The 14,254-nt window shown below is 44.0% G+C and overlaps 1 long non-coding RNA gene across 1 annotated transcript; it reads left to right on the top strand.

Annotated features, from left to right (window-relative positions):
• Positions 1–2,105: 2,105 nt before the first annotated feature.
• Positions 2,106–11,614, top strand: LOC111094426. The gene is made up of 3 exons (XR_005384932.1): positions 2,106–2,243; positions 5,104–5,180; positions 9,273–11,614. It is a non-coding gene; the product is annotated as an uncharacterized LOC111094426 (long non-coding RNA).
• The last annotated feature ends 2,640 nt before the right edge of the window (positions 11,615–14,254 follow it).

The following is a 14,254-nucleotide window of genomic DNA, read 5'->3' as shown; positions in this document are numbered from 1 at the left end:
GCGAGCCCCTTTCCGCCCGGGAAGGTCGGTGCAGCTCCTGCTCCTCCGGGACGGGGCTCCTGTCCTGGGGACACTCGCCCTGGCCTCAGCCCGGCTCCTCGCGGGCCCCTCCCCCTTGGAGGCCTTTTGTTTCTTTCTTTTTCCCCATCTTCCTCCCTTGATAGAAGCGCGAACTCTTCTCACTGTAGCGTTCCAGCCGTTCTCTCTTTAAATCTCAGGCCGAATTCTTAGATTTTCAGGGTGATTTGAAGGTTATCTAGGTAATGTGGTGGGGACAGGTGACTTGGGGACTCTACTCCTCCGCTGTCTTGCCCCTCCTCCGTCTTTCCTTGGTTCCTGCCACATAGAGCCCAGTGTAACACTCTCTGGGGTTCTTTCCACCCCACCCGGCCCACCCTCTCATTGCCCTTTGCTACCACCTCCTCCTCCAGGTAGCAGTTGGAGTTGATTTTCTTCAAAAATCAGTCTTGGACCTTTGTTTCTTTCTCACCCTACATTCTTTCCTGTGATGTCTCATCTACTCCCAGAACTTAAAAAACCACCACTATGTGTACAGCGGCAACTCAGAGATTGGTTTCTTCAACTCAGCTCTCCCTTCCTTGTGAGCTACAAAATCATATATACACCTATCGGCTGTTGCCCCTTGGTTGCCTCTGATGCATCTTGATTTAAACATACCCAAATCCAAACTCATTTTCTTATCCCTCAAACCTACTCTTCGTCTGGTATTCTCAACCTCTTATCCTCCATCCTCCCAAGTGGTCATGACAGGAAGGCTGATGTTACCCTTCTTGACTATTGTTTTTTTTTTTTTTTTTTTTTTTTTTTTTTTTTTTTTTTTTTTTTTTGGTAAATAACTGTCAATGCCCCCTGGTAGCTGAGTCTTGAACCCGTCTATCTCTTCAGTCTTGAATTCGCCACTCTTCTGGCTCAACTGCCCCTAGCTCGTGCCTCACCTAGAACAATAGCTTCCCAACTGGGCCTTTACTCAGACCAACTCCTACCATCTTCTTTTTTTGCTCATTTCCTCCAATACTTTCTACTTTTAGATCAAGAGAGTATTCTTTTAAAAATGAAGTTTTATTAATGTTATATCCCTGCCTTTCACTTTAAAATGTTCTTCATTTCTTTTAGGATAAAGGAGAAAATCCTCATATGGCTGTTAAAGGCCCTGTATGATCAGCTCTTACTTTTCCATTTCTCCAAACTTTTCCTATTTGGACCATAATCACAATCATAACTGTATCATTATTTGTTTACTCCTTTTTCACTTTTCTTTTAAAAATATCTTCCCCCTTAAAACGTAAATTCTTTGAGACTAGTGTCCAAGTCTGTTCTGTTGATCCCTGAATCATAGAAACCTAGGACAATATCTGGTGTGCAAAAAATTGTCAATAAATATGTGTTGAATGAATGAATCAGTTAATTAATAACTTCTTTCGGCACATAAAAATAGGTCATCCTTCAGGGCTCTCCCTCTGGGCAATTCTCCCAAGTCAAGCATTCTTAAGAATCCTTATTATAAGGATTAGACTCAGCCATATTATATTTCATATTATTCCTTTTCTATCATTTATTTACTAGTGAATAAAATTCAACTATATGCCAAACACAAAGCTAATAGAAGTAAAAGTACAGCAAGATACAGAGAGTAAAAAAGATCCAAAAGGGAGTAGGAAACTATTCTTTAATGTTTTGGAACAAGTATTTACTAGTTTGAGTATCGGTTGTGCTGGGATATCTTTCTGAGATTTGGAAGATGACGGCCGTGTCTACTGGTGGGTCTGCCCAGTTTTTTGCTGTGTGTCATGACGTCTGGACTATGATGCTTTTTCAGTCTGCACACGCCCTGTAGCATTGGAGAGGCTGCTGAGAGCCCATTTTTGTTGTGAGGACACCAACCCTTTTAGGAAATCATCGTCACTTTGGTTACTGTCTTGGCCTTGGCTGTCGTCTCTTGCAGATTTTTGGTTCTGCTGAACCCCTAGTCTAAAAATGTCAGGAATGTGAGTGTATTTCTGTGAAGCCAATCGTTTCCTCGTGCCAGAGGCAGTGTAAGTTTATAATTCAAGAAAGAGTAGAAGATGGCCAGTACTAGTGGTGGATTCAACTCCACACTGGCCTTACTCTGTAGCTGCTATCGCATTCCTTCATTAGGTAATCCCGAGCAGGAGATGGCATGGATGCGTCACATGACTGTGATTCAGCGTATTCATGGAGCGTGCACCACTGCACTATTGAAAGTAAGTGAACGGCCAGGGTGGCCACGATGGGTAGGAGAGTTCAGGGCATACGTACTTCACTAAAAATGACCATATGCCCATAATGTGAGCACTGCCGGGAATTCCAGGATTTGGTTGTTATTTGTACACTGTTCTCTCCTTCCCAGAGATATACCAGAACCCCAGTGCTAACCTGGTACTAGGGAGTTAGCAGATGGCAGATATGAGAAATATCTAGAGTCACACGTTGAGCCAAGATTTTATTTATTTTAATTACTAAATCTTCTGCACACAGGAAATCAGCACAGTTTGCTTCTGATATATGCAGCCTCGTGCTTTCAGCACAGCGCTAATGTCTTGTTATATTAAGAATATTTACTGAGAAGAAGTGGGCTCTCTTGGGCTTCCATAAACATTGTGGGTTTTTGTAGGTCGAACAAAATCCGCAGCAGCAAAGTCCTGCAAATTCCTGGGCAGAAATCTAAGGCACCGCTCGAACTGCTTACTCTTTTTTCCTTGGCAGACGGTGTTTCCGTTCAACCACACGCTGACCCTGCCCAGGCCTCTGCTTTAAATGCTGCTTTATTAAAAATCTTGATTTAAACCTGCTTTAAACAGTTAGGTTTTCTGGGAGGCAAGCGAAGGGACTATCACGTGAAAACTTTTTAAAAGCATTTTCCAGAATCACCAGTTAATACTCGGCAACCCAGGAAAGGCCAGGATCCCTAAAGTCCGCAGCGGCGGAGCCAGTCCCCATGCCCACTGCGCCCTCCAGATAACGCTCCGGGCCAGGAGCCCGTGGCCCAGCCCCTGTGAGTGGGGGCTTGCCCCGGCCTGGGGAGCGGCCACCTCGGGCTGCTGGTGGCACCTGCTGGGGCCTGGCTGACAGCACGGCCTGTGGGGCGCACCCCACTGGCCCAGGCCCAGGGCGCACCCCACCCCCCACTCCCCAGGACAAGCCACGGCCTGCTTGTGGTCCTTGCTGTCCTTGCTTCTGTACGTGGCCCGGTGTCTGTTGTGGTGACATCTCCAGGGGGAGAGCCCTGCTCTCAGTTTGGCCCTGGAGCCGCTGCCACAAATCTTCTCTTTCTTCCTTCTGGGGCACTCATGCCAGAAAGGCTCAGGATAAAAGGTGTTTTCCCTCTTTGCTCAAGGAATGGGAATGTGGAAGAGAGGAAGCACTGAGGGAGGCCCTAAGTGCTGTAGGCCCAGAGTTGCTTACAGTGGCAGGAAGCTCCGAGGGGGTGCTCCAGGGTAGGGGTGCTCCACAGTAGGGGCGCTCCAGGGTGGGGGCGCTCCAGGGTGGGGGCGCTCAGGGTAGGGGTGCTCCAGGGTGGGGGCGCTCCAGGGTAGGGACCGTCTGGGATAGGGACCCTCCAGGGTAAGGGCTCTCCAGGGTAGGGGCGCTCCAGGGTAGGGGCGCTTCAGGGCTGGAGCGCTCCAGGGCAGGGGTGCTCCAGGGTAGGGGCGCTCCAGGGCAGGGACCCTCCAGGGTAGGGGTGCTCCAGTGTAGGGGCGCTCCAGGGCAGGGACCCTCCAGGGTAGGGGTGCTCCAGGGTAGGGGCACTCCAGGGCAGGGACCCTCCAGGGTAGGGGTGCTCCAGGGTAGGGGCACTCCAGGGCAGGGACCCTCCAGGGTAGGGGCGCCCCAGGGTTGAGGGGGAAGAGGAGGACTAGTCCAGGGGCAGAACATGGAGAGAGAAGGAAGAGCTGCAAGCTCACCCAAGCCTCTGGGTGTCCTGGAGGAGACTTTCCCTGTGAGGACACGGCACCTGCACGGGGGGCGGCTACGAGGGGGCAGGGCTCAAAGGCTGGGTGTCAGGGGGAAGGAGGGTTGAGGGACAACCGGGAAGGCCATCAGCGGCCTTGCAGTGGTTGCAGGACACGGGGACTCAGCACAGTGCTCAGGCGGGAGGGGACCCATATCCCGGGCTACAAAGGAGGCCCTGACCCGACCAGGGTCTGCACCAAGGTCAGTATTTAGAATGAAAGGGGAATCACAACCAGCGACCGTGATTTATGTTCGCTGTGACATGAACACAGGAGGAAAGCTTCAGGCTTCAGGCCCCATCAGCCTCGTGGCAAATCCCACTCTGGCCACAAGGATATAAGTGCCCTGAAGCGAGCGCCGGATTGTATGGCCGGGGGTGTCCCAGGGGGGTTACGGGGGACACAACGCATCCTCCACATGACAGCTTCGAGACGTTCACATGTGCTCGGGGCAGCTCCAACTGCGGATATTTTTAAATAAAATTTAAATAAGACCATGCATATGGAGGTGTTTTAAAAACTTGTAAAGTTCTCCTGCAATGCTAGGTATTTATTTTCTTTACTTTCTGAAAAATCCATTATATCTCAGCCATTCATCAAATTGATCTAGGACTTCAATGAGCCTGTTTATTTTCAACCCACACAAGCTCCTTAGAATTTTGTTTTACAGTTACTATGAAGTATTATCTCTCATTTTTCCTAAAATATTGTTCTCTCAGCTACCATGATTCCTTTTTGAGAAAACAATATTGTTTCAGTCCCCATTTAAGAATGGTTTACGAGGGCAGCCCGGGGGTGCTGAGTGGTTTAGCGGTGGCCTTCGGCCCAGGGCATGACCCCAGGGTCCCAGGTTCGAGTCCCGCGTCGGGCTCCTGCATGGAGCCTGCTTCTCCCTTCGCCTGAGTCTCTGCCTCTCTCTCTCTCTCTCTCTGGGTCTCTCATGAATAAATAAATAAAATCTTTAAAAAAATGGTTTACACTTTCATCATCTCTCCAGACTAAAGTTCTAATCTTTGCTTTCATCTTCTTTCATTAAGTCCTTAATTCCTTTGTTAATTTACCATTCTCACTTTTGTGCTTTCTCAAGACTAATTGTTGTATTTTTTTCAAGGTTTCTGGCCAGAACGGGAATGAATATGGAATGGAAAGAAGAGTTTATAAGTCACTTGTGTGTGTGCGTGTGCGCAGGTGGGTGTGTACTTTCCAATCCTTTTGCTACATAAGCGTCTCATTTGGCTAATTGTTGGCAATGATGGGCTGACTTGTTTTCAGTTTGGTTTCTCCTATAGGGTTCCCTTCGGTACTAGTTAGTTGTGATCTGGGAGAAATTTGATCAGGGTAACCCAGGATGCAGATGAAGTCTGGGGCGGTGAGCGAGGGCACTCCAAGCACCAGGGACAGTGGATGGGGAAAACAGATGGAAATTAAGAAGCGGGGTGCGACCGATGGAGGCACCTGAGAGACCACGGGTCACGGACTGGGGAGCACCGGGTGCCTGAGAAGATAAGAGGTTCTGATCCTGGACGACAAGCAGGAAGTTAGGGCACCCGGCTGGTACAATGGAGGTGGAGCTGGACCTTGTAATTAGACCAAAGGTTTTCATTTCATGAGTGGCCAGTGTGGAACGGAGGCAGAGATCAAATAGACCAAGTAATCAAATAGAACTTGTGTGGGAGAGATTAGAGAAGTAGTTCCCAGCCCTGTCTTCATACGACGATCACCTCAACACTTAAAAAAAAAAAAAGATTTTATTTTGTCTTTGAGAGAGGGAGTGTGAGCTGGGGGGAGAGGGAGAAGTGGAGAGGATCTGAATCCGGCTCCACGCTGAGTGCAGAGTCCCAGCTGGGGCACGAGGGCCCGTCGTGCGACCACGACCCGAGCTGAAGCCCAAAGTAGGCTGCTTACTGGACTGAGGCACCCGGGCACCCCGACTTTGATAGTTTTAAAGCATGCCAATGCCCTGGGGCCATAAACCAATTGAATTAAAATCTGCAAGTAGACCTAGGCATTGGCAAGTTTTGAAAAATTATCAAATGGTTCAGGCATGCATTCAGAATTGAGAACTATGGCCTAGAGCCCTGGTTCTAAACTGGAGAAGTTTTTATAATCCTGCTGGTGCAGGTGGTCTTACTCCTTACCAATTAAGTTAGACATTTGGGAGTGAGATCCAGGCATCAAAATGATCATCAAAATGATCCAGGCATGAAAATCCCCTGGGTGGTTCCAATGCACAACTAAATTTAGGAACTGTTGGGTTAGAGGGATCGTATCCTGTGACCTGCTGTGCATTAGGGATACAGTGAAATTTTGTTGTGTGGTAGGCCCAGTGTATTAAAATCACACTTGCAGCCTTGAAGTTTCAGGCAAAGAAAAGAATCCAGATGCTGCAGTTTGTCTTTGTTCTGAAGCTTCAGTACACCCTTCTACTTTATTGGGTTTTTTTTAAGATTTTATTTATTTATTCATGAGAGACACACAGAGAGAGAGAGAGAGAGGCAGAGACACAGGCAGAAGGAGAAGCGGGCTCCATGCAGGGAGCCCGACACGGGACTCGATCCCGGGACCCCAGGATCACGCCCTGGGCTAAAGGCAGGTGCTCAACCGCTGAGCCACCCAGGCATCCCCCACCCTTCTACTTTAATGGAATTAGAATAGCAAAATTTTGAAAACTAGAAGAGACCTCCGGGAAGGAGTAATGCAGCACTTCCTCTTGTACATGAGAAATAAGAGACCCAGAAAGGAAAGTAAAATTGTTTGTGATCACTTGGGCGATCACTTAATGACAGAGAGGTGTCCTCTGACTTAAATATTTTTCAATCTTCTTCCACAATGCTGGCCACTTAGCTCCGAAGTGCTAAATGCTGGAAGGGATAGGATTTAATTTATAAAATCTAGAAAGTGGAGGAACAGGATTGATGTGAACCTGTCCACAAAACTCTAGAAAATGAGGAGTAAAAGCTATTCTTGAAGCATAAAAAAAAATATTTTTAAACAAGTTAGATTTAAAAAACCTAATCCCCAATATGGCATTTGTAACGTTACTGGCTATGAGACTGCTTCAAGCCATAGAGACAGTCACGGGATAGCCATCCGTTTGTTTAGGGAGACTAGAACCTGGGGGGACTTTAGACCTGGAAGCCCAAATACTTGGGTTTCCTAAGGTCATCTGCTAACTGTAAAAGAAAGTTGAGCAGTCAGTACCTAGACCCTCAATCATGAGGCTTTCATGTGCTTTCGTATCTTCTGAGTTGGGTAGTCCAATTCCTGAACTAATCCAACTTTGCAGAAATCAGAGCAAAAGCAGATCTCTGGGGGATAAAGATAACTGCATCTGATTATATTCTGTTTGCTAAATGTGCACCCTCCCTTGTGCATATGTGGACTTAAATCTCAGTATACAATCTTTGCAAAAAACATAGCGGCCATCCCCACTCTCCCCTCAAGTGATATCTTTTGGTTGGTGCTTCGTGTGCAGCTTTCCTGGCCAGGATCTTTGCCAGTGGCCATGGCTGGAACATGCTGATCAAGCCTAAAAGGGACTTGAAGGAGGCAAAATGAGTACATTAGGTCACAGAATTGGGATTCAGAAAGGTCTCTGTGCACGGCAGTGAATGGCCAGAATCTAAGATACGATTTGGTGGGAAGAGAAGACCGCAAGCGCCTGTACTTGGACCCAGAACTCGGTACAGGAGCGGGGGAGTACTCTCCCTTACAACACATGAAGGGTCGTTATTGAGGAGGGTGCCTAAGCTTAAGGCCCACAGATCATCATGCTCTTTAGGGGCTTGGTCATGCCCCAGAAATTGCCTGTCGCCTTCATTAAATGCTCGAAATAGGAAAACCCAGATTAGACCTAAAGGTTTTAATGGGAAAAAAAATAAAAGGAAGCTACAAATAGATTTTATCTCCATATGAGAAAGAAATTTCTCAGTTAAAGCCATCCAAAGATGGGATGAGCTATCCTGGGAGGCTTCAACTTTCCGAAACATTTGGCAAGGATAGCATGGAAGGGATTGAAGCAACAGATGGATGGTTGAAATGGGTCATTATGTCTCTTCAAAACAAACAACCGTGTGCATGGGGAGAATCCCTGAATGCAAGTCACCTGGAGGCTGGTGGGGCAGGAGACCTCGGCGCCTGGGGGGCTCACGGGTTGAGCATCTGCCTTCGGCTCCAGGCGTGACTTTAAAGAAAAAGTCTTTGGGCTTTCTTTAAAGAAAGAAAATAAAATGTGAGGGTATAGTAGCTCTGAGCATGGACTGTGAAGTTAGGCTGATCAAATCTCACTTCTGCCTCCATATTTACTAGTCATTTACTATGACTTTGGAGAAGTTATATAGCCACTCTGTGTTTCTTTCTTTTTAAAAAATATTTTATTTATTTATTCATGAGAGACACAGAGTGTGTGAGGCGGAGACCCAGGCAGAGGGAGAAGCAGGCCCCATGCAGGGAGCCTGACACGGGACTCGAACCCAGGACCCCGGGGTCACACCCTGGGCCGAAGGCAGATGCTTAATCGCTGAGCCCCCCACTGCATCCCCACTCTGTTTCTTTTCCTATCTAAAAATTAAAATAACAACGGTACCTCTGTGTAGGTTGGAGAATCAAATAAATACAAAAGTAAAAACAAAAACAAAAACAAAAAAAAACAAATAAATACAAAAGTCCTGTAAAGAATTTAAAATGGTGATAAAAAATGTTAGCTACGTTATTATTGTTATTTCTAGTTACTGAAGATACTTGAATTTTTTATAAACTGTCATTTATTTACTTATTTATTTACTTTTTTAAACTGTCATTTATTCGCCGTGTGATGTAGGGGAAATTCCTTACTTCTCTGGCTTCAGGTTTTGCACCTGTAAAATAGTGACCACATTTCTATTATAGACAAAGACAGGATCTCTTGTTCTATTGTCCTTAAGAGTTGAAGGAGTCAAAGTACCTGAAAGGCCTACTAAGGTAGCAGAGCACAATAATTTTACAAATTTATGTTTGTCTCAGAACATTAATTCTTGATTTGGAAGCAATGCTTTAGATTAGGTTTTGAAATCACCGGCAAAGTGTACTCGTCTAGTCGGTCATCAACCCTTGTTAGAGCCTCACCTGTGTGTCGAGCCGGCGTCTCCAGAGCTCAACCCAGAACTTTAAATAAGGAATGTCCGACAGATTTTTTTTTGGGGTGGGGGAGGATCTGTACCTTTTTTTTATATATATAAATTTATTTTTTATTGGTGTTCAATTTGTCAACATATGGAATAACACTTTTTAAACACTTCACAGCACTTCCTGACCCGGCTCCCAGCCGCAGCTGGCGTTCCCAGGCCCGGGGAGGAACTCGGCCTCCACAGCAGTCGGAATCCTCGAGGCTCCCTAACACCACTGACTCTTCACATCTGGAATGTTTTTGCAAAGGGAGTGCCTGTTGCAAAATTGGCCAGGGAGGTTCACCAAGCTTTATAGTCTATTTATAAAGCGGTTTTTTTTGTCTTAAAGCGAGGCCTGGTATATATGTATTTATGTGTAAGAATGCCTAATCTTTAATTAATAATTGATGAAGCCTCATATGAAAGGTAATGGGGTTTTGTTTTTAAATTTAGCTTCAAATGCTAAATTAGCAGTGGAGTAAACATGCATCAGGATAGTCTCATTATTTTAGATTCTACTACTCTGAGGTTTGTGTTAATTGACTGGACCAATGTGTACCTCCACTCAATCAGTCATCTTCTTTATAGCAGAAATTAATAGCATTCCCAAACATTTGAGGTTTTAAAAGAACAGCTCTTAAGCTCTGTAAGTACTTTATAAGCAACTACTGAAATGCTCATTATAAATTACTCTTATCTGTTCATCACATCTTTTCTTGAGAGGAATTAGAGTCTCAAGAAGCTGACAAAACCAACTTTCAACTCCGAGTTCTTAGCATTCTTTGAAAAAATGATTTTATCAGGTTTTTATCTTCAGCCCAGTCTTCTGGTTTTTGCCTTTTTTTTTTTTTTAATCTCCTTCCTCACTAGCCATGTTCTGCTTGGCTGCTCTTTTAATTTATTACCCATGCAGAGTATATGACAGCTAGTTTACACTGATTTGCAGATGTCAGATTTTCCTCAGGCAGTTTAGGTTCTTTTGGAGTGTCACAGAGATCTGCTTTCTATTTCCTGGGTTAAAAGTAAAATCATCAAGAAGGAAATAGCCCCTTTTATGACTTTCCTTCATTACTAGGAAACCTCTCTGGGACCCCTCCTGGTCACACCAGGGGCTATGCAAGGAAGAACTTCATCATCCTGAACCCCATCCCCTCTCTCTCCGCCCACAAGCTCCCTGAACCTCTGCTTCCTCCAGTGTCTATACCATTCCTCCTCAGAAGGGCTCCACAGTTTTAAATTTTGCTCTTTGAACTTTTTCTTTCCCAAAGTGAACAAACTGTTTTGAGACTATTCCTCATCTTGTATTCAAGAACAAGGAGCTATGACTTCAGTCAAACTCTTAGATACAAACTTTTCTCAATGGAGAAGCAATTTGAACCTGGGATTAAAGTCCAGTCTTTGGAAAACTATAAATTCAGGAAGAATGATTCCCTCCCCTTCTCTTGCTCCCCTGGACATCTGGCCATATGGACTCTAGTGTTCCCCGAGAGCTGTCGGCCACAGCAGATCACATCCCCAGCCTTCCTGTGTGCTGGGGGGCTGCCCTGGCCTCCCCTACCTCCCATCCCAGCTCCACATGTGGGAGATCTTCAAGGCCTTTTCCTTTATGACTCAGCCCAGCCTGCCTTCCCCTGGAACAGTCCTGTATGCGGACTTCACCATGCTGTCTAGGTGCTCCACTCACCACCACCTCCTTCATATTCTTACAGGTGAGATAGAGGAGGAGGAGATGGACAGAATCACCGAGGTGCCTGCGAACTGCTCTGTGCTGAGGAGCTCCATGTGCTCGCTGTCCCCTTTCCGGAGGCACAGCTGGGGTCCTGGGAAGAACGTGGCCAGTGATGCTGAAATGAACCAGCGCAGTTCATTGCGAGTTCTTGGGGATGTTGTCAGGAGACCTCCCATTCATAGGAGAAGTATGAGCTGGTGTCCCTTTGGTGTGCAATACTCTGCTGCCCCGAGTGCTGACTTTAATTACAGAAGTTTCATCCTAGAAGGCTTGACAGGAGGAGCTGGTGGTCGGAAACAAGCCATCTTCATCCCTAGATATAAACTCCATAAACACCAAAGAACTCAGACACCCTTTCAATGGTGAAGAAAGGGGTGACTCTTTGGTGTCACTTTCAGAAGAGGATCTGGAATCAGGCCAGAGAGAACATAGGATGCTTGATCAGCAGGCATGACACAGATCTAAACAACAGGGATTCAATTACTGTACATCAGCCATTTCTTCTCCATTAACGAAATCCATCTCATTAATGACAATCAGCCATCCAGTGTTGGACCATTCTCGGCCTTTCCACAGCACCAGTGCCAATCTGACTGAGAGCATAACAGAAGAGACCTATAGTTTCCTGCCACAAAGCCCCTCTAAGAAAGATTTTGAAGGGAAGAGTGGAACAAAAGTCAGTTGTACATTCAGCTATATCAAGAATAAAATGTCCAGCAGTAAGAAGAGCAGAGAAAAGGAAAAAAAGAGAAATGTTGCTTCATGCAGGGGCACTTGTCTGGCTCAGTTGGTGGAGCACTTGACTCTTGATCTTGAGGTTGTTGAATTTAGGCCCCTGTTCGGTGTAGAGATATCCTATAAATAAAATCTTTTTTAAAAATTTTATTTATTTTATTTGAGAGAGAAAGAGAGAGGGTGGCCAACTCCTTGCTGAGTGCAGAGCCCAACTTGGAGCTCAGTCTCAAGACCCTCAGATGGTGACCTGAGCCCAAACCAAGAGTTGGACACTTAACTGACTGAGCCATCCCGGTGCCCCACAAAAAAAAAAAAAAAAAAAAAAAAAAAAAATCTTAGGATAAATATAAATAAATAAATAAATAAATAAATAAATAAATAAAGCCATCTTGCTTCCTGCAGAATCTGTTTACCTGATTGATTTATCCTTCACCCCCACGTGAGCTCCTCTGGAGTAGACAACATTTCTGGAGTACTGCATCTAGCACAGTGCATGCCTAGACATAACATGTCCTCAATATAAATCTGTAGCATAAGTAAGTTTGTGGCATAACTGAATTATAAGCATCGACCATTCTATAAAAAATAAACAGAATTAGTGAATTTCTAGAAATTATAAATTTAGAGAGGTCATTGTTAGGCAATGGCATTGAAATAAAAGGGAAAGTTAAGATTATTTCAAGTAAGGGCAACATACAGTAAAATTCTATTTAACAATTATATATGTCAATAAATAGACATTTAGAAATTTTTAAAAGATTTTATTTATGTATTTGTGAAAGACACACACAGAGAGAGAGAGAGGCAGAGACACAGGCAGAGGGGGAAGCAGGCTCCATGCTGGAGCCCGATGCAGAACTCGATCCCGGGACCCCAGGTCATGCCCTGGGCCAAGGGCAGGCGCCAAACTGCTGAGCAACCCAGGGATCCCCCACGTTTAGAATTAATACAAAACACAAATAGTAAAAAAATTGTTTAAGCAGTTGTGGGTTTTTTTTTTTTGTCTTAAATAGACAAAATATCTCATAGTAGGCTTTAAAAATGCTGCCTAGTAGAGATTTTTCTTCCTTCTCACTTAGCTGTGTGACAGGAACTGTCATGGCTTTTGAAAACAGTTCCGTTTGAAAGATTACCTCTGGTTTGAAGCAAAAGAAAGGATTCTGACACTGGTGAACTAAATTTTTATTTTCAGAAAAGTCATAGGAATAAAATTAATTAATCTTTAAAGATAAAGGTAAAATAAATATGAAATTACAGTTGACCCTTGAACATTGTGGGGGTGAGGGGCCCTGACACCTGCACAGTCAAAAATCTGCATATAACTTTTGTTGTATAACTGTATAAAACTTAACTACTAATACCCTACTGCTGACCAGAAGCCTTACCAACTACAGAGCCAATTAACACACATTTTGATGGTCATATGTATGATATACACTCTATATTTTTACTGTATTTCTACAATAAAGTAAGCTACAGAAAAGAAAATTATAAGAAAGAGAAAAAGCATTTACAGTATTATACTGTATTTACTGAAAAAAAATCACATGTAAGTGGACCCATGCAATTCAAACCTGTGTTGTTTCAAGAGTCAGGTATATAGTAAAACACTAAGTAATTAGGACCAAGACTGATTAGAATTACTGGACTTCTTGAATCAATACAATATTTAATCATTATGTTGCATACCTGAAACTAATATAAAATTTTTACTTTGATAATAAAAATTTAAAAATAAAAATTTTTAAATATTTAAATAGGAATATGATTGTATTGCTTTCAAAGAGAGACAGGACCTGGATCTAGGTTAATGTGTGTCCTGTATTAAGGAATATAGAAGGGTGATCGGCAACTCTGTGAGTTAGGCAATGTTGCACTGAATCACCTCACTGTAGAAATGTTTCCATTGGCATATTCACTCCAAACTTGAATTCAGCTTACACATTCAAGTAGAAAATGCCCTTGAAATTGTGTTTAGTCCATTAATTTACTTCAAAAATATGAAAACAAAAAAAATTAAATTTAGCGCATTTCTGAATTACCCAAATTGCCAGAGAAAAGATCAAATGAATGAGAAATTGGTCGTTTTAAAAGTTAAACGTGTATGAGCAGAGGTGGGGAGAGAATACTTGGCAACATAACTTTCCATTTCATTCACAAATGTAAGTTTATTTAAAATGATTTTTAACCCATATGTATATAAAGAGAGAGAAATGCTAGAATATGGAATTTTCATTCCAGAAGAAAAATTTCAAAATTATAAGTTCTGATTAGTTCTGAGTCAAGTCACAAAGTACTTCCTCGTCATCAGCATTTCTGTCACAGGATTCCGTGCTTTGCAGTCCTCCAGCGTGAACGCAGACTTGTGACTGGCTTAAGAACCTGGCACATTGACCTCAAAGTGGAATAAAAAGAAAATACTCTCCAATCATGTGATGTTTGGATTTGAAGATGACACATAAGTCTTTTTCAGCTGTGATTTTTATAAATGGCATAACATGGGTAGGGTTTGGGGAAAATTGGTGAGGAGAAAGAAAAGGAAAATGAAGGATGTACATCCTCTGGAAAGAAGGAGGAGTAGATGTAGTGTGGAAAGGGTAATGATACAGGGAGGGCTTCACTCTTTTTTTTTTTTAAGATTTATTTATTTATTT

The sequence above is a fragment of the Canis lupus genome, chromosome 37 (genome assembly GCF_011100685.1).
Source record: "Canis lupus familiaris isolate Mischka breed German Shepherd chromosome 37, alternate assembly UU_Cfam_GSD_1.0, whole genome shotgun sequence".
Lineage (NCBI taxonomy): Eukaryota > Metazoa > Chordata > Mammalia > Carnivora > Canidae > Canis > Canis lupus.
This window is presented reverse-complemented; position numbering and strand designations above follow the sequence as displayed.